The following is a 21,749-nucleotide window of genomic DNA, read 5'->3' as shown; positions in this document are numbered from 1 at the left end:
TTTTCCCCATTTTGTTGTTCCCCCAATGCCAGTACAACGGGACAATAAGGAAGATTTGCCCTTGTGTCCTTTGAGACCCCTGAGAGTTTATGTTTGGAAGATTAAGCCCTTCTGAAAAGTAAGGGTCACGATTGTTTTTAGCCACCATTGAAGAATTTGAGTGATGTGATCGTATAGCCTACTAAATTTTGGCTGATTACTTCACCAACACTTCATGACATAAGTTGAATTGTTTGATGGAAGAGGCAAATGAAATATTGATACAAACATCACCCGTCTAATGGGCCAGGAATTGTTATGGCGGATATGGCAAGGGCTATACAATATTCATATGAAAGGACTTGATTGATTGCCTCCTCATGAGTAGTACTGTTAGGTGGAGGCTATGAACAGGCATCAATATATTCGATTTTGTATCTATTTCTTTTACGGGAATCCACAGTTTAAGAATTTAAGCCTGTTAGTAAAACTGCTGAAAAAGGTAAAGGTTGAATTTTTCCATATTATATGGTGTTTGAAAACAAACAGTTTAATGTTTGTTGTTGTCCAGTATTACAACCTATACTCTGTTTTTTTCCATCTGTCCATCCGGCTGTGGTGTTTGCGTATGGTAACATTGCGTCCCGAGCTTTAGATAGTTACATTCAGCTTACATTCAACAACAATAATAATATCCTATTTCGAATATTAACGGTGTAATTCGCATACAGTAAATTATTAAAACACTTTTCAGTTGCAAATGTACACCCGGATATCCTTTTATTTACCTAAAACTAACACAGAGCGTAACTATTTAAAGCCCGGGACGCAGTGTTACCATGCGAAAACACCACAGGCGGATGGACAGATGGAAAAAAACAGAGTATAGGTTGCAATACTGGACAACAACAAACATTAAACTGTTTGTTTTCAAACACCAAATGATATGGAAAAAATCAACCTTTACCTTTTTCAGCAGTTTTACTAACAGGCTTAAATTCTTAAACTGTGGATTCCCGTATAAGAAATAGATAGTGAACGAGGCCCTTTCCATCATTGTTTTCATTCCTTTCATATTTTTGAGGAGAATTACAATAATTTTGGTTTATGTACTTACATCTTTTATTATTAAATAAAGTAGAATGACAGTAAACCTTCTTAAACAATACTACATGTCAGACTGACAAAAGCCTTTTCGTGTAGCTGTACATGCAGGTATATACAGTATTTGTGAATATTCACATGGTAAAAAACTTAAAATCTCTAATTGACGGCTTACAAATTCTCATGAGCCAGACTTGGCATATCCAAGTCATAATTATGTACATGTTCTTCTCGGAAAGATGATCTTGTTGCCTTCATACAGTATTTTTTACACCTGTGGTATTGTTGAGTTTACGAAATGGATGAATAACAACTAATTAAAGATAAATAAACCCAGTCATTGTACGTCTTGAAAGAAGCCAGTTAAATACTGAGACTTATTTCTGTACATTATAGCACTACTGACCTATATGTAATTTAAATCATTAATGGAAATTTGTCATGTTCAAGTTGGGAACATGTGATTATTGTTCACATCCATATTTTTTCTTTTCTGATGTCTTCGAAAATACACTTCGCATTAAATGGTGCAGTTTTCCTTTACATGGCATGACGTTCACGTTCCTTTCACTATCTTTAAGGACAAACTACTAATAATTGTGCTTAATATTCCCTAGGTAAGATGATCTTATATAATAACACTTAGGAATCGGCAAACGCTTACAACAACGTAATAACAATAGTTTAGTGTGAAATCAGTCACAGTGAATACTGGACAAGATGTTGACTTATTTCAGACATAAGTGAATTTTCGGGCATTCCGTTGATGAGTGAGAGACGTGTATTTCTGGTGATAGAAATTCTCTCTCGACGTGGTTCGAAAGTCACGTAAAGCCGTAGGTCCCATTGCTGAATAAACCACTGGTTCCATGCAACGTAAAAACACCGTACAAACAAAAGACATAATTGAAAGGATAAATTTGCCAATTTCATTCTCTCCCTAATGCTAATTCGTGCGCCTCCCCCATTTCTTAAATATTCTACCTTTTTCACAATTTGTGATTTCCCTCCGTGCCGAGGTAATGACATCACATCGGAATACAGTAGACGAATCCGCACTGGTGTAGGAAGTTCTCTGAAACGAGTAGATTATAATTATGGTATAATATTTTCTGAATTTTGATGTAGCGCCAATTGACTAATGGAGTAATGAGACTAGTTTAGAATTCTGTCGAATAGTTTAGAATTTTGTTGATAAATATTCCACTTTTTTCGGTTGGAAACTATAGGCTATGGAGGAAAAGGTAATTGTGACACATTCAGGTATCTCTTTAGTCATGATTTTCGTGAATATATTTTGAAAGAAAAGTGGTTATGTAATTTAGTCATTGTCCCAGCACCGGAAATTAACAGATTGAAACATGCAACAATGCAAAAGAAACTACAGGTCATGGAAACTTTGTTTAGTTTTGCATACTGAAGATTGTTATTTTACCATTCTCCCCCCCCCCCCCTTTTTTTTTACATCTAACCTAACCCACAAGTTGTGTGTAATAGAACGTAAACACACATATGTCCATATACCCCATAAGGGGGTAGTGCCGTCAGTGCACCTCATGCGGCATACTGTAGGCATCACCAATGGTTGTTTGCAGCGTTCCTTTGGCCCGTAGATGGCGGTGGCTCCAGTCACTTTTTAACCGTTTACTCTACTTCCGTTGCCACTTCCTTTCGTCCAACCACTCCAACTCAGTATGTCTATTTGTACATCTTGTTGATAAGCTAAAGGTTTACTGTTGTTTTCCCAATGTTTGACATGTAAATCAGAGGTCGCAACAAACTTAATTATGAAATAAAAATATTTTGCTTATGCTGGTTTGTACTAACGGAGTTTTGTATAATTGTATTACAGTCATGTTGGCAATACTGATGTACAAATATCGTCAATTTTTAAATAACAGGAATTAATGATAATTTGATAACGGTAAAAATTTAAGGAAACGCACACGAAGTTGGAGACAAAGTCTACGCAGGCGTAGTTTATATGTTTGCATGTAATGTATGACGTTCTTACAGACAAAATATTAATCGAATTGTGAACTTTCAGAGTATTCAGAAACATATCCACACATATAAATAAGACAGCGATCTAGTTCACAACTGACCCAGTAATTCTGCTTACGTTCGGCTGTCCCACAAAGTAACTTTGAATGAAGTCTCTCTCTCTCTCCCCTTCCTTTTGTCTTTCCCAATTTTAAATGTACAAATTTTGTTTACCACACCACACGAAAGGCCGGAGTCAGATTCGTGAGTTTCCTCTCATCTCCCTTTCGTGGATCAAAGTTTTATGAATAATCCATTGTCACCTGGCATTTTGTGTAATTTGTAGTACATTGTAATTTGTTCAGGAATGAAAAATAGTAAAGAGGAAAGTTAGAACTACTCGTCAAAGATTGCTGAGAATTGTGTGGCTAACATAGCCATAATCTCAAATAAAGGGAACAGGATGACGATATCTATGAAAGTAAGTTGTTCCACCGTAAAGTAGGAAACAAATCACTAATATCCCGCTATGGAGAAAGTAATACACAAGGTTCACATGGTATTGCCTTCATTTGAACAGAAAAAGGTTGCGAGTAACATATTGTACTCTCCTTTGTCTTGTAGTCGCTTAACGCACGACCATAATTCCTGTATGTAATCAGTACGCTTTTTAAGTTTGGGAAAAACTACGTATTTGATGTTTATGTGGCTTCACGAGTTGATTGTCATTCATCAGTTATTATTTTTGGCAATACACAGAAAACGATATTATCATGTCTTTCATTTTATACGTAGTAAACTCAAACTCGCTGTAATGTCAGAATCCATGAATGAACACATGCTTATGCAAGATTCGCGTAGAAAACGATTGTCACGAATATAGATTGAAGGAATGTTAATTAATATCCTCTAGAATTAAGTACTTTCCATCATTTTGGAAATAATTCTACACCGTAGAATAGTTTACCCTTAACCGACCGACGGGGGTCTCGGGCCACCATCAAATCTGTCTGCATCATTGTGCAGATGCCTCCCGGAAACTAAATCTCTGCTTGAATGGGATTTATGTACGGCGGGGAATGGGGGCACGCCACTGTCTAACCGGAGGCCATGGGATGTGTTCGGTGGGGCCTGTGGCAGTGAACGAAATGGCGGCGATGGTAATTTGTTGGGATGGTCAGGCATGAGGAGATAAGCTGGCGGCGTGGCCTCCAGTTTGTGAACTGCCCTCGTCAAAAGGATGCCAGTGGCCCGTACGCTGCCCATTTGCAAAGGACAGTAGCACATGCCCGTGTATTTTGCACTGTCTTGGCTGTGTGCTGGAGGGTGGAGAGGTTGGAAGGGCAGGGGTGAGTTGGACACAGCCGACGAAAATCTATCCGGCACGAGTTCCCATGACCTGGCATCTTCGTCCGGGATGGAGAGGGGCCGACTGTAAGGCTGCGGGTAATTATTGTAGAATATAGGTGACACTGACTGCTGCTGCCATGCAGGGGCTGTTGAAAGGGGTCTTGCACTCTGCAGTGGAGTTTGATTTGGAGGGTAAGCTGGCTGAAGAGGCCTCGCCACGCTGTGCGGGTCGTCGCTGGATTCGCGGTTTCTTCTCACGGGCTGCCGGAACAGAAAACCTCCGTTAATGATTTTGTCTGCACATAGTGACTAATTCTTGGCAAAATATAGTGTTAAGATGTAAGGATCTAAAACATCATAGGTAATTTAACTCTCGAACCTCGAAAAGGTATAGTAATTAGTTCTTGATCCTGCCTGTCAACTTAGAAACGAAGAAATATAAGGAAACATTTCATGTTTGGAAAAAGTAATTATACCCTACGTAACAGTATTAAAATAGTATAAAAAGTAGAAAACTTTGTAATTCAAGTTTTTAACAGCATCTTATTCAAATGATAGTAATTCTGTATGTACAACTGATTATTGTTGATTTCGTAAAAAATCACCTTTGACTTTCATTTGCCATTTGGGACATACCAAACCATCATAAGAATTATGGAGGTTTCTTAAGTCTAATTGGAGAAATCTGATTGGTAGTTACCAGGCAAAGCTGAAATTACCAAATGAAAACTCTGATGGTTATGCAATAATACGCCTAAGATGATGCAAAATTGCGCTTCTCAAAGAGAAGGCTACTTAGGTGTGGCGAGGAGAGGAGGCCTGTGATTGCCTGGTCGTGTTCACTTCCGAATTCAGTTCCAAATGTTCTTCACGAAGTTGTGCTGGTGTAGATCGGTTGGACCCCCCCACCCCCTCGTGTAAGAATATTCTAATTGGGGTTCATATTAGAAGTTAATGGTGGGAGCTGTGGTGGTATGAAAAATATACTTGCAAATTTGCAATGACTTGAGTATTTGTATGAATATTTTGTCCTTTAGAGCTACAAAGTTTTTTCCTTGAAGCAGATGATAATAATGGATGGTAGTGAAATGTGCCGTGGAAAGCTGGCTTGGCATTACAAAGATTCTCTTGCTACTAGTGCTTTCAACGATGCCACACTGCTTGAAGTTGGAGATTATAAGTTGCCCCAGAAGCATTTTCAGGATATGCCATACTACACAGACATGCTAGAATTATTTCATGAACTCAGTCTTATAAATAAGGTTTGGCCTACGCTTGCGTGACACTATAGTCTGTCTAGAATGTCATGAAACATGAGTAGGTTTCCGGCGTTGTCAAACTTCCTCAAGACTTAATCTTGCTCAAGCTGATCCCCGCATCCTTCCATTCCGGGTCCTTTAATACGGTCGTAAAATTTGCTTTTGTGTGTGTTTTTTTTTCCAAAGCTATCCTGTCGATGACATATTTTGGAGCATTTACATGTTTCACTGCTTTCACCATTTCAAGCAATTCACACTTCGACAGATAATCTGGGAGATTTTCACCTTTATTTCTTAACCAGTCTTGGATCGCTCCCTTTCTACTTGCCAGGGTAGAAGGTCTTAATTTGCACTGAATGGTAAGATGCATTGTCCATAATTATAACGGACTGTTGTGGTATATTGGGTTTAAGCTGCTCTCGGAACCATTTTTCGAATGCAATGTGATTCATTTGCCGGTGAAAGTCACCGTCGTTCTTTGGTGTCAACCCTTTGGTGGTAGTGGGCATTATGAAGTCAGCCCTTACTGATGCCTAATGAACTTGAGAAATTGATGACTTTTTTTTTTTTTCAGACTTCAAGGTTGAACAATGTTAAAAAAAAATTGTTCACTTCATGACAAAGTCCAGAAATCAAAGTCTTTATCCATAGAACTTCTGCCACCAAAAAGAGACTTCGGGCCTGGGTATAGGATAAATAGTGACAAATGTCTTCCTTTGGTCAAAGAGAGACCAAGTAGTTGACAATCAAGAACAAAGCTAATTCATGTGTGATTATTATGTCCGTCCGTCTTTCTGCCTAGGTCAGTGTGGTGCCGTGTTGGGTTGACCAGACTGTATGGAGTTACCTTGAATTGTAATGGTTTGTTAAAGATGAGTAATTATATGAAAAACTTCATTTATCATTGTCCTAGGGAAGTGCTAACTTCCATGAAAAACTTTGACAATTACTTTACTTTAGTTCCTCTTGTCCCAAACTGAATACTGAATATTTTGAAAGGGTAAATGCAAACTGCTAGTCTGATTCATAGTTTTTGTTTTTACTTGAATTTGTATCAATACTTGATGGTATTAATGTATAAAACTCTTATATTGTGTATAATTGTAACTAAACTGGGAATAGTAAATGTAAGGTTGCCATTTTGTAGTTATGAATGGTCTAACAATTAATTTTTTTTTTTTTTTTTCAGAAACCTGCTTAGCACCTGTATTTGCTTGAGGGTAGCCAAGATGGTGGAGCGCTGACCAGGAAAGCTATGTCCATGGACGGGAACACTATGTCCAGTTACAAGACAAATTTAACCCTGTAAGTAGGTTACCATGTTCATAGTCTGAGAGGAAAGATTTACAGGATTTCTGTTCGACTTCGATAGTCATCTTGATTTAGGCTTTGCCTTCTTGGGGCGGATGTTTAGTAAGGGGCTGAGGAGATGAAGGTCACTTTAGCTCCAGATCAGACAGACGGAAAAATGGGACACATTTTAAAGTAAGTTTCATCATTTAATCATCAAGTCTCTCTGGTGAGCTCAGAGTCCTAGCAAGTGGACAGTTTACTATAGTAGATTCACATCAACCTTGCATTTGATGTCTAGGCCAGTCCCTTACGACGCTCCTGATTGGCTGTTGATAAGCCAATCACAGGGCTGGCAACTCTCAGTCTCTCGAGAGTTCACATAGACAGGATTTATGTTCCACCTCTCCTGAAAGACGTCTCCCTCAGGAGAGGTGGAACATAGATCCTACCCTTGTGAACTCTCGAGAGAGACTGAGAGTTTCCAGCCCTGTGATTGGCTTATCAACAGCCAATCAGGAGCGTCGTAAGGAACTGGCCTAGACATCAAATGCACGGTTGATGTGAATCTACTATAGTAACGTTCTTTGTGTTAGATTCGGGGCGGTATAATAGCTTTTCTACTTTTCTGACATATTTTGCAAACTGTATAAAACTTTGCTGGGCCTTTTTAAGCAAAGAGGCAGTCCACGCTTGGCAGTCTCAGCTGAACGTGTTGGGGATGTGAAAGTAGGTCCTTGTCTTCGTCGGTATTATGTGAATCTTCTTTCTTTATGATTTGCTGTTTGGATGACCACGTGGCTTATTCAGTAAATGTGATTAGGACATTTTCTATTAAGTGGTTTTGTGAAGTTGAACTGATATATTTGATAGTTCTTATAACAAGAGGCTTTATAAAAGAGTGAATTTAGATTTTTGAGGTCTTAGGCCATGCTGCCAAAACCATCTTAAGGTTTAGGAAGCCTAGATGGGGCCAGAGACAAGTCTTTCTAGCAATATTGATACTGAATCCAGAATATTTGCCATATTAAGGCAAATGAATAACAACATCATGGACGTAGTCACAAACCTGCTGATAGGTATTTCCATTCACTTTTCCCTCTAATGATAAAACACCTTTGGATAGACGAAAAGGGAAAGATAATGAATAAGAATAAACCTGAGACAACCTTTATGTAAGAAAACAGATACGTAAAAAAAGTTGAATTTTATAATACCTAAATTATTTTGAGTCATGTTTCATTATGGCAAACAAATGAAATGTATTATAGTGTTGTATGATGAGGTGCTCTATTGTTAATCATACAGATAAGGAACCTAAAGATTAATGCTAAGGTCGAAGTTCCAAAGTCTATACTCTGTTTTTTCCATCTGTCCATCCGCCTGTGGTGTTTTTGTATGGTAACACTGCGTCCCGGGCTTTAAATAGTTACGCCATGTGTAAGTTTTAGGTAAATAAAAGGATATCTGGGTGTACATTTGCAACTGAAAAGTGTTTTAATAATTTACTGTATGGGAATTACACTGTTAATATTCGAAATAGGATATTGTTATTATTGTTGAATGTAAGCTGAATGTAACTATCTAAAGCCTCGGACGCAGTGTTACCATACGCAAACACCACAGGCTGGTGGACAGATGGAAAAAAACCGAGTATAGCTAATCTATGGCTCTACAGAGTAGATATTTATTCCGGTTTATCCTCCATATGAAAGCAGTAGTGTGTGTCCTCCCGAGAAGTAAAAGTAGGCCTGAGATTTAATTGAGATGAACAGTGAGGTTAGAAATTTGAAGGCGGGAAAAACTGTGGCCTTCAAGGAACAAGAAGTGTCCAAAAAATACCCAAGAACCGCTTACTTTCGCTACAGAAAGACAGATAGAAAGACGAGTAAATCCAAGTAAATCCAGTAACCCTCTTCTTCCCACACTCCATACTTATATGAAATTTCTTTGGGGCATCTCTATGTTTTTGTTAAGAAGAAATAGAATCTAGTCTTCAGCGATAGAAAAGTTATAGAAGAGAATATTCGGTTCACTTCCGAATCGAATAAACCCTTAAAAGAATTTGGCTGGAGTTTAAACACGACACAGTTGAGACAGGATGCAGATATGCACCCGGATCTATTTTAATTGCATAAGCCTTGTAAGGTCAAACTAACAAATAAAATATTGAAAGTGAAAGTGGAGAGCGAGAGAGAGAAGAAAAAATATGCTTTCAATAAATGAAGAGGAGGACTTAGATAAACCTCACATAACATCATTAGAGCAAGAAAGCTATTGTAACGATATATGAAGTAATGGAAGACATTACGAGTTTGTAAGCAAAGCATCTCATTAACGAAAGTAAGGGTAGTGCACTCCTCAGGATAAAAGGTGTCTGCGTATTACCAGGAATGGCCAGCGTCTCAGTGGCGTGTTCGGTATGGTCTTGGCGCCTGCCACCTTGGTGGCCGCGAGTTCGATTCTCGGGCATTCCATTGAGTGAGAGAGGTGTATTTCTGGTGATAGCAGATCACTCTCGACGTGGTTAGGAAGTCACGTAAAGCCGTTGGTCCCGTTGCTGAATAACCACTGGTTCCATGCAACGTAAAAACACCATACAAACAAATAAAGCAGGAATGGTTTCCATGAAACGGCAGCAGATTTTCTGTAGCAATTAAACATTTGTAGAACCAGACAAGGAAAGAAAATTGACGCAGGAAATAAAGTGGAAGGGTTTTAAGGAAGAGTTTTTTATTCTTACATCCCCGCCAGGAGGGCACTTAAACCAAGACCACCGAGAGAGGTGGTCTTGCTTCGGTTTGTTTTGTTTGTTTGTATGGTGGTTTTACGTTGCATGGAACCAGCGGTTATTCAGCAACGGGACCAACGGCTTTGCGTGACTTCCGAACCACGTCGAGAGTGAACTTCTATCACCAGAAATACACATCTCTCACTCCTCAATGGAATGGGCGAGAATCGAACCCGCGACCACCGAGGTGGGACGCTAATACCATACCAACCACGCCGCTGAGGCGCTCGGGATATTCAATCCATGTCCCCGTTTTCTGTGATCGAGGCTTCAGGAAAGAAATTTGACGCAGAATTCTGGGTAGGACGAAGTTTGAGGTGTTCATCTCAAACCGCCAATATTATAATGGGTTATTTTCAACTTCGACTAAATATAGTATACTTATTCTGGGTATTTCTTCCACTAATGATGTCCCCTTCGATAGATATTTTATTCCATGAAAAAAAACAAAAATGAAAGCGTTAGATGTTTTTGTAACGGGCACACCTGGGACTTCATTTCCATTATTAACTATATTGATTGTGGAATCAGAATGAGCCATTTTGCGATCACTCTTGAAGTAAATGGATGCTAAACAAAAACGAAGGTCGGTTTAACGTGAAGTAAATGAAGTCAGGCACGCAAGCACGCGTCGCGAAGCCAATTCTTAGTGCTTGATTTGCATGAAGCAACGGAGAGAGAGAGAGAAAGTAGAGAAAGATTCTTACCGTCTGCTGTCCTATACTGCTGACCAGTCCCATGCTGTTATTAAGGTCATCTCGCCCTTGTGTGTTCTTCAGTAGGAGAGAAGACGACAGGTAGGAGGAGGAGCAGCAGCAGCAGCAGCAACAACTCAGGCGGGCTATTGATCAGTCTCTCTGTTCAAGGGAGAAAGAGAGGAGGGGGGCGGGCGGGTGAATTTTGCTTTTATTAATAATGCATCCCGGGTTCCGGCGGGATGGTTGTTCATAGATTGTTTGTATAGGCGCGGGGAAGGGAAGGGAAGGGGGGTTTCATTGATTGATCGATTTCTGTCGATGTTTGTGTGTGTGTGGTGTTGGTGTGGGATGTAATTATGTATGAATAGCCAAGGTAACGACGTAAGGATGGATTGAACTGTAATTTATTGCTAACATGGTTCAAGGTTATGGCGAAGTAGGGTTATTTCAGTTACCAGGTCAAAGACTCGTTTATTTTCGTTCACGTTAGACGTAAACTATCAGTTTCTTATTGTTATTTTCAAGAAATATTTTTTTTTATTGCAGATTGCGTGTTAAATAAATAACGAGACGCTCATTTCTCATCGGCTCTTGCAAGGATCTTGTGCTACGGAAAATCTCCCCGTAGAGTGAGAGTGCCGTCAGAGCACCTCACGCGGGGCACTGTAGACATTACTGAAGGTTCTTTGTATCGTCCCTTCGGCCCCATAGTTGCAATCCTTTTGTTACTTTTGCTGTACCTCCTTTCATATTTTTTTCCATCTTACTTTCTACCCTCTGCAAACGGTTCTCAATTTCCTTTCTAGTACTGATTTACTTCATGGATTCCAGCGCTTGGCCCTTGGCCTAGATTTTACATTCCAATTCCAGTTCCAATTTCCATACGAAAATTAGGTCAGGAGCAACTCGCCCAAATACCTCAATCCCTCCACGTCGGCATTTGCTTCTCTTTTATTTCCTAAGGGCAATTAAAAGATTGTTTCGCGCGTTCTGTGGGGATCTTCCACTCAGAAATCAGTAACAGTCCGTCGTTCTTTGTACTTCATAAATTTTCTAGTTTAAGCGCCCAGCTCCGTCAGATCTATACTGGGAACGCGCACAGTACTTTAAAAGGCGGCGGGTAGTTGCTTGGATATTTATTCTCCTCCGTTCTCCAATAAAATTTGTAGCAGATTGACGTTCGAGTGGTGAGGAAATAACCCTGGCCTCGTCGAGTACACCCCCAATGTTTGGGTTTGTAGACTCACGTTGCCGAGTTACTGTTGGGTGAGGGGCGTATGCCCTCGGCTTGTACGCAGCGTGGTGGATAAAGCTGTGCAGTAGTAGTGGTAACACTTACACATATATTTATGATTTATGTCCACTTACGGTAGAATCGTACCATTGGTAAACGTAAATATTTACGCTAGGTTGAAAATGAAAGTGTTTGAGTTCTCGAGAGCAAAATATAAGTAGCTGTAGCCGATAGTAATTTGCCTAAGTAAAGAGTAGATTTAGCGCGGCTAATTTTATCAAGGTAAATAAAAGTTTACCTTGGGTAAATACACTAGGCTGATGTAGCCTACATGACCTACGGTCCATGTGATGTTGTCAGCCATTAAAACAAACGTACTGTAACTAATACCGAAGTCGATTCTCTCGTAGGCTGCTTGCATGAGTGTTTTGTTAATTTTGCCAAGGCTGCTTGCTCCATTCCAGGTAAAATAACCTTGATCTGGTTGAGTTAATTGGTCTCTTCTTTTCTCATTTATTTACTCTTTTGTTAGATATATTTTTAATCAGGAGCTGTTTCAAGTGTTTCGTTAGCTTATATTTCATCATTCCTGGACATATACAACGCATCACTGCCATGTTGATTGTGGGAATGATCCAATTACAAAAATTATTTTTCATAATGGTTTTCTTGGCCTTTCAGGCACGATCGTAACACAGCCTCATTGTGCTTTTACTAACAGGTCTTGAGATTGCAGTTAACAAAGAAATGTGCTGAATATTACAAGTAAGTGCGTAAAGAAGTTTCATGGTACGTCCTGATGTCGAATCATAAAACGGAAACTTTCCAGATCCAACAAATACATACATACATACATACATACATACATACATACATACATACATACATACATACATACATATATACATACATATATATATATATATATATATATAGTGTGTATGATTCATTGAATAGAATGGCTTTTTCATTGTTAACCAGCGTTTTTTAAATTGCTTCATATTTTCTAATTATTTTCTTCATTTCGTTGTTCAGGTTACTAATGGACACATAATGGGTTTCTTCCATTTACTCCAGTATTTATACACGCGACAGCTGTTTCGTCAACCTATACGCATTGTCGTTATCAAGCGTAATGATACAAATATGAACCTACATGCGTCATACGGATAGGTGTTGACGAAACAGCTGTCGCGTGTAAAAATACTGGAGTAAATGGAAGAACCCCAATTATGTGTCCAATAGTAACCTGAACAATGAAGGGAAGAAAATAATTAGAAAATGTGAAGCAATTTCAAAAAAGCTGGTTAACAATGAAAAAAACCATTCTATTCAGTGAATGTTGTATCCGTGAAAATTGGGCCCTAAAAGTATGTATGTATGTATGTATGTATATATATATATATATATATATATATATATATATATATATATATATATATATATATATATATTAGATTCCTTTCACTTAGACCAGTGGTTCTCAACTTGTCCACGTAACGTTCACCATATTGGTAAATTAACTGGACATTGATACATAAATTTCTAAATTTATGGAAAATGCAGTGAGAAGCATGTTATCCAAAAAAAGAGATTTATCCCAAGGTAAAAGGGTTGTTTCTAAGGTTATATTTATCGTTACTCAAAAAAGAAATGACCCGCGATATTGTTTAATTGGGCTGGCGGTCCATGACAGGAAGCAAGTTGAGAACCACTGATTTAAACGAACTTAATACTCAAGTTTCGATTCAGTGTGTGTCTCAGTTAGAAAGACTTATTTCTTTTCTAAAGGAGTGTTCCAGAACAAAGTGATTGACGGTTTTGCCTAAAGTTTCTCTGCCATTCTTTTCGTGAGTCAGTTGTTCTGAAAGATTTACTCTGCCTGGATCACACTTATCTTACCTCGCTGGCTAGAGTATGGTAGTCGAAGTCCTCTAATTTGTTAAATGTATATTGTTTGAAGTGAGTTAGACACTATATTTGTTCTCCATCGTATGGCCAGCCGTATGAGAGCCGTTGATCAGCTAAGCAGTCTGACTAAACTATTTTAATAATAATAATAATAATAATAATAATAATAATAATAATAATAATAATAATAATAATCATAAGATAATAATAATAATATGTGGCGCCGTGGAGGAGTGGGTTAGGTCGTCAATAGACTTAAGTCAAGTTAAGCAACATTGGGGCTGGTCAGTCGTTGGATGGGTGACCGCTCTTCTCGGCGTTGATTCCTTGGGAAAGGATCTTTACCATAATTTCCTCAGTCTACTCAGCTGTAAATGAGTACCTATCCCTGATGGGGTAGGGTCCAGCTATGGGTTAAATAGCAAAACTCAGCAATGATGGAAAGAAATGAAGGAATAAACGACAACGACGTAAATGGAACCTCTGGCAACAGAGGAGCTTCGTCCGGCAACCAGGTATTCAACCCAATTGTAGGGGAAGACGGTCATGTACTTGGAGGTCGTCATCCAGCAACTGATCACCACAACGACAGTAATCAACAGCCTGAGATTGGAGCTACAGAGGCAAAAAGGAAGAAATGGACAAGAGAAGAAAATAAGGAAATATGGAGATGCTACATCAGAAGCAACCCGACGGAGAGAGGATATAGAAGAAGATTGGTCAACATCTGGAATGAGAGGAATAACACCCCCCAAACAGAGCAGAGGCTGGTAGACCAAGTAAGGAACATAAAGAAAAAGAACTGGCTCTCCCCAACAGAAAGAGAAGAACTGGAAAGGGAAATGTCACACGACGACGAATTACACGAAGACGAACTGAGAGACGATGCCACAGAAGACGACAGGGAGGATGAAGTATCAAACAACGACACACGAAGAAACACCGACGAAGTAACAGAGAGGACGGAATGGGTAGAAAAGATTAGACAATGGATGGAGCCAGATACAGAGAGAACAAAGATCCCCTCCATGAAAGCCTACAACACCAAGAAATTAAGGGAGAAAACAAGTGAGGTCAATAAAATAATGGGTCTAATACACACCACCAGTATCACAGAAACAAATAACTTGACATATGCAGGAGCAAGATTAGTAGCAGAACTGATGGGGATTCGAACACCAACACCACCGTCACAACCAACCCAACAGAAACCAAAACAGCAACCTCCTTGGAAAAGGCGCCTGGAAAAGCAAATCATGGTGATGAGATCTGACTTGAGTAAACTGAAAGAGATGGCAGAAAATAGGCTAAGAAGCAAGAAAACAAGGGAGGAACTCAACGAGAAATACAAAGTACAAGAGAGGGGACTAAACAACACAATAGAAGATGTAAAACAGAGGCTTAAGGCCAAAGCACACAAGATCCAACGGTACATGAACAGGAATAAGGGATACCAACAGAACAAACTATTCGGAACCAACCAGAAAAGACTATACAGCCAACTAAGAGGGGAAGACAACCACCCAGAAATTCCTGAAGCCGAACCAAGTAAGAGACTCTGGGAAAACATATGGAGCAATCCGGTATCACACAACAAACATGCAACATGGCTCCAGGAAGTCAAGGAAGAAGAAACAGGGAGAATAAAACAAAGATTCACAGACATCACGACAGACACAGTCAGACACCAACTAAAGAAAATGCCAAACTGGAAAGCCCCAGGTCCCGATGAAGTCCATGGATACTGGCTCAAAAACTTCAAGGCCCTACACCCACGAATAGCAGAACAACTCCAGCATTGTATCTCAAATCACCATGCACCCAAATGGATGACCACAGGAAGAACATCCTTAGTACAAAAAGACAAGAGTAAGGGAAATATAGCCAGTAACTACAGGCCTATCACCTGCCTACCATTAATGTGGAAGTTACTAACAGGTATCATCAGTGAAAGGCTATACAACTACCTAGAGGAGACAAACACCATCCCCCACCAACAGAAAGGCTGCAGAAGGAAGTGTAGGGGCACAAAAGACCAGCTCCTGATAGACAAAATGGTAATGAAGAACAGTACGAGAAGGAAAACCAACCTAAGCATGGCATGGATAGACTATAAGAAAGCCTTCGACATGATACCACACACATGGCTAATAGAATGCCTGAAAATATATGGGGCAGAGGAAAATACCATCAGCTTCCTCAAAAATACAATGCGCAACTGGAATACAATACTTACAAGCTCTGGAATAAGACTAGCAGAGGTTAATATCAGGAGAGGGATCTTCCAGGGCGACTCACTGTCCCCACTACTCTTCGTAGTAGCCATGATTCCCATGACAAAAGTACTACAGAAGATGGATGCCGGGTACCAACTCAAGAAAAGAGGCAACAAAATCAACCATCTGATGTTCATGGACGACATCAAGCTGTATGGTAAGAGCATCAAGGAAATAGATACCCTAATCCAGACTGTAAGGATTGTATCTGGGGACATCAGGATGGAGTTTGGAATAGAAAAATGCGCCTTAGTCAACATACAAAAAGGCAAAGTAACGAGAACTGAAGGGATAAAGCTACCAGATGGGAGCAACATCAAACACATAGATGAGACAGGATACAAATACCTGGGAATAATGGAAGGAGGAGATATAAAACACCAAGAGATGAAGGACACGATCAGGAAAGAATATATGCAGAGACTCAAGGCGATACTCAAGTCAAAACTCAACGCCGGAAATATGATAAAAGCCATAAACACATGGGCAGTGCCAGTAATCAGATACAGCGCAGGAATAGTGGAATGGACGAAGGCAGAACTCCGCAGCATAGATCAGAAAACCAGGAAACAAATGACAATACACAAAGCACTACACCCAAGAGCAAATACGGACAGACTATACATAACACGAAAGGAAGGAGGGAGAGGACTACTAAGTATAGAGGACTGCGTCAACATCGAAAACAGAGCACTAGGGCAATATCTGAAAACCAGTGAAGACGAGTGGCTAAAGAGTGCATGGGAAGAAGGACTAATAAAAGTAGACGAAGACCCAGAAATATACAGAGACAGAGGACTGGCACAACAAACCAATGCACGGACAATACATGAGACAGACTAAAGAACTAGCCAGCGATGACAATTGGCAATGGCTACAGAGGGGAGAGCTAAAGAAGGAAACTGAAGGAATGATAACAGCGGCACAAGATCAGGCCCTAAGAACCAGATATGTTCAAAGTATGATAGATGGAAATAACATCTCTCCCATATGTAGGAAGTGCAATACGAAAAATGAAACCATAAACCACATAGCAAGTGAATGCCCGGCACTTGCACAGAACCAGTACAAAAAGAGGCATGATTCAGTGGCAAAAGCCCTCCACTGGAGCCTGTGCAAGAAACATCAGCTACCTTGCAGTAATAAGTGGTACGAGCACCAACCTGAAGGAGTGATAGAAAACGATCACGCAAAGATCCTCTGGGACTATGGTATCAGAACGGATAGGGTGATACGTGCAAACAGACCAGACGTGACGTTGATTGACAAAGTCAAGAAGAAAGTATCACTCATTGATGTCGCAATACCATGGGACACCAGAGTTGAAGAGAAAGAGAGGGAAAAAATGGATAAGTATCAAGATCTGAAAATAGAAATAAGAAGGATATGGGATATGCCAGTGGAAATCGTACCCATAATCATAGGAGCACTAGGCACGATCCCAAGATCCCTGAAAAGGAATCTGGAAAAACTAGAGGCTGAAGTAGCTCCGGGCCTCATGCAGAAGAGTGTGATCCTAGAAACGGCACACATAGTAAGAAAAGTGATGGACTCCTAAGGAGGCAGGATGCATCCCGGAACCCCACACTATAAATACCACCCAGTCGAATTGGAGGACTGTGATAGAGAGAGAATAATAATAATAATAATAATAATAATAACATTGAGAACAGAGCACTGGGGCAATATCTGAAAACCAGTGAAGACGAGTGGCTAAAGAGTGCATGGGAAGAAGGACTAATAAAAGTAGACGAAGACCCAGAAATATACAGAGACAGGAGAATGACAGACAGAACAGAGGACTGGCACAACAAACCAATGCACGGACAATACATGAGACAGGCTAAAGAACTAGCCAGCGATGACACATGGCAATGGCTACAGAGGGGAGAACTAAAGAAGGAAACTGAAGGAATGATAACAGCGGCACAAGATCAGGCCCTAAGAACCAGATATGTTCAAAGAACGATAGACGGAAATAACATCTCTCCCATATGTAGGAAGTGCAATGCGAAAAATGAAACCATAAACCACATAGCAAGCGAATGCCCGGCACTTGCACAGAACCAGTACAAAAAGAGGCATGATTCAGTGGCAAAAGACCTCCACTGGAGCCTGTGCAAGAAACATCAGCTACCTTGCAGTAATAAGTGGTACGAGCACCAACCTGAAGGAGTGATAGAAAACGATCACGCAAAGATCCTCTGGGACTATGGTATCAGAACGGATAGGGTGATACGTGCAAACAGACCAGACGTGACGTTGATTGACAAAGTCAAGAAGAAAGTATCACTCATTGATGTCGCAATACCATGGGACACCAGAGTTGAAGAGAAAGAGAGGGAAAAAATGGATAAGTATCAAAATCTGAAAATAGAAATAAGAAGGATATGGGATATGCCAGTGGAAATCGTACCCATAATCATAGGAGCACTAGGCACGATCCCAAGATCCCTGAAAAGGAATCTGGAAAAACTAGAGGCTGAAGTAGCTCCGGGCCTCATGCAGAAGAGTGTGATCCTAGAAACGGCACACATAGTAAGAAAAGTGATGGACTCTTAGCTAAGGAGGCAGGATGCAACCCGGAACCTCACACTATAAATACCACCCAGTCGAATTGGAGGACTGTGATAGAGCAAAAAAAAATAAAAAATAAAAAAAATAATAATAATAATGTTCTCCATTGCATATTATGATCTGATGGTCTACGCTTCTCGTTTCTGTATTAAAATACTGCAATTATCATCTCATTGGAAAAGTGGAGAATATTTACAACCTGTGTAATTTCATCTACCTTACTCAAGGCTCTGTTAGCTTTGTGATTTCATTCTCTATAAGCTGGTTTTATAGTGGCCAACTGTCCATCAGATCGAAGAATTTTCCAAACTGAGTTAGAAATTAAAATTCTATTCCTGTAAGAAGGCAGGCACATATGAATACTACTCTAGAGAGGGCAATTATTGTCTTAACTGTTTAATAATTGATTTGTGATTTGTTTGATCTTTCTTTCTCAGTAGCAGTTGATGGGGCTAACTCAGATCTTCATCATCAACGTTGTATTGTATAATGAGGCTCAAATAACTCTCCCCCTTTTCACTCCTTATCGTGACCACGGATATTTTTGCAATGATTTTTCTGAAGTAGTCCACATTCTGGCTACCTTTCTCCTCTTATGCTATCTTCATGTCTGTCTCAGGCTCTCGATTAAAGACCTGTGAAGAATGTCCGTGACGAAGCAAGCGAAGAAAAACGCTTTTTTAAAACTCAAATTCAACAGGTAAATTTTGTGAAAACACTTTAAGAAGAAGAAGAAGTCATTATAGTGGGCTTGAATTAAACCAAGCAAAAGGTTTTTGAATATACTTAGTACAAATGGGCAGATGTGAAAGATGCAAGAGCGAAAGGGAGTAAAACTTAAAAATACTTGTGTTTTAATTACTGAACCCATTAGACGTGTAATTGTGTTTTAATTACTAAGGCCATTAGAAGTATCATTACGATTAAAGAATGTTGAGGCCGCAGAAATTCACGGGATTACAAGTGAGGTGCTGTTGTATGGTAGTATTAGTGTAATTCATTGTCTGACCAAGGTGTGTATGGTATTTCATGATGAGGGAAAAGCTCCAAAGTAATGAGTGAAAAAATCATTGCGTCTTTATTTGAAGGGAAAAGGTACGCGTAAAAGTGATTGTAAGAATTGTTGTAGCATAACATTCCTCAATGTTCATGGAATGTGTATGGTGAAGTTTTGATTGAAAGAGCATTACAAGGAACAGAAAGACTGATGAAGAACATTAAGGGCTGAGGATGTAGTTCGGCGGTAACGAAGACAGTTCGTTCGAACTGATTGTTTTGAAGTTTTTTTTTTTTTTTTTTTTTTTTTTATATAGATGAGAGAGTGACAAGTTTGGCATAGAAATGAGTTTGAGGCAAGGATGCGCTGTGTATCCATGGCTGTCTAATATATTTGCGGCTGGAATTATGAAACAAGTCAGAGAGAGGATAAGATGTGTAGGTATACAAGCTCGTTAATGGAGTTTGGAAAGACTTATGCGTGTAGATGATATGACATAGCTTGAAAATGTTTGTAAGTAGATAATGTTGAAAGTGAATGTTAGCTAGAGTAAGGTTGTGATATGAAGTAGAAGCCAGGGATGTTAGTGTGAATGGTGGAAGAATGGAAGTGGTTGATTCGCGTAAGTGTTTGGAAACAAATGTAATATAAACCGTCCTTTTGATAGAAAAAGTGTGGCAGAGTTGGTGAAGCAGGGAGGGTAGCAGGTTTTCATAATAAGTTTTTGGAGGTGTGAATGTTGAGGCGTAAACAAAGTTAAGTACATTTTAGTTTAACCAGACCATTGAGCTGATTAACAGCTCTCCTAGGGCTAGCCCGAAGGATTCACCATTTTTGCATGGCAAGAAACCAATTTTGTTACCTAGCAACGGGACATACAGCTTATTGTAGGACCTGGGCCACATTACATCGAGAAATAAATTTCTAATCTGAAACAAATTCCTCTGACTCCAGTTGGCAGAGCGGGGAATCGAACTCGGGACTACCGAATCGGAAGGCTAGAGGGTAACTCACTTGTCCCATGGGGAACTGTTGAGGCATAGAAAGTTGTTGTGGACCCAACCTCTCTTTATGGAATTGAAGTGAAGTTGTTGACTGTGAGAACGAGAAGACTGAAGCTGAAACTGATTTTCAAAAAGTTCTGTGTGTGTGTGTGTGTGTGTGTGTGTGTGTAGTAAGAAGGGTTGAAATGTTTTAGTGGTTTGAGGAGGTTCGATCCTATGGAGGATTCTTGATAATTAAGTTCACTAAATTTGACCTCTAAAGGGTCAAAGGTCAAGGTGATAGGTCAATAGTTGTTTAAATACTTCCTATCGAACTACGTATTTACGGTGTCTTCCCATATTGATAAGCAATACAGAGAATTTTCGAATACTGTAATCAACGTTACACGTCTGTTTCCTAAAGGTTACAGGTTAAATGTTCGCTGGCAACTACGTATATATTTAGCCGCATTCACAGTAATTACATAATTATTACGATTTTCAAGCATCATCTTTGAAAGTCAAAGACAAAAGTCACAGGAGAGTTTGCAGTTTGTATGTAATATAAGTTTGTATGAGCCGTAATCCAACGGAGGGATTTTTTAATAATGAGTTTCTGAGTGCTCTTGACAAAAGTATTCTGCCTACTGGGTGCTATATGCTTCTTCTACTTATTTAACCGTATATAAAGGAGGTCATGTTTTTGGTTTTGTTCGTCTGTCTTTGCCGTTCTTTATATATATATATATATATATATATATATATATATATATATGATATATATATATTTTATGTTATTTTTATTGTATTTTTGTGTGTTTTTGCCAAAAGTTCCATCCCAGACTCAACGCTAAGAATGAATGATACAGTCGTTCTCTCTAATACTATAAGTTCATTACTTGCGGGAAGTTGTGTGTGTGTGTGATATATATATATATATATATATATATATATATATATATATATATATATGTGTGTGTGTGTGTGTGTGTGTGTGTGTGCGTGCGTTCGTCAGTGAAAAAACATCGATACACAGCAAATAAGTTTGCACAGAAATGGTGTCAGGTTAAACGATTTTGTGTTATATAAAACTGTACCCGTAGAGCTAGGACTGAGATTTATTTATTTATCATATTATATAAAAAGCGCAAATTCTCAGCAGTAAAATTTAACAGTCTCTTACCTCAGATAGTGTCAGGCTTAATAAGATAAAAAGATCCCGTCCACAATCAAAATTTCTCAGCCACAGCTCACAGGTGTACGAGTTTCGCTATTGGCTGTCGCGACTGGTAGCGAGGAAAAGCAAACTGGACTATC

The 21,749-nt window shown here is 39.4% G+C and overlaps 1 long non-coding RNA gene across 1 annotated transcript; it reads right to left on the bottom strand.

Moving 5' to 3' along the window:
* Positions 1 to 1,097: 1,097 nt before the first annotated feature.
* LOC135216106 (uncharacterized) lies at positions 1,098 to 21,749 on the bottom strand. The gene is made up of 3 exons (XR_010314808.1): positions 21,616 to 21,749; positions 10,464 to 10,613; positions 1,098 to 4,677 (listed from the first exon to the last, which is right to left on the bottom strand). It is a non-coding gene; the product is annotated as an uncharacterized LOC135216106 (long non-coding RNA).

The sequence above is a fragment of the Macrobrachium nipponense genome, chromosome 6, assembly GCF_015104395.2.
Source record: "Macrobrachium nipponense isolate FS-2020 chromosome 6, ASM1510439v2, whole genome shotgun sequence".
NCBI lineage: Eukaryota > Metazoa > Arthropoda > Malacostraca > Decapoda > Palaemonidae > Macrobrachium > Macrobrachium nipponense.
This window is presented reverse-complemented; position numbering and strand designations above follow the sequence as displayed.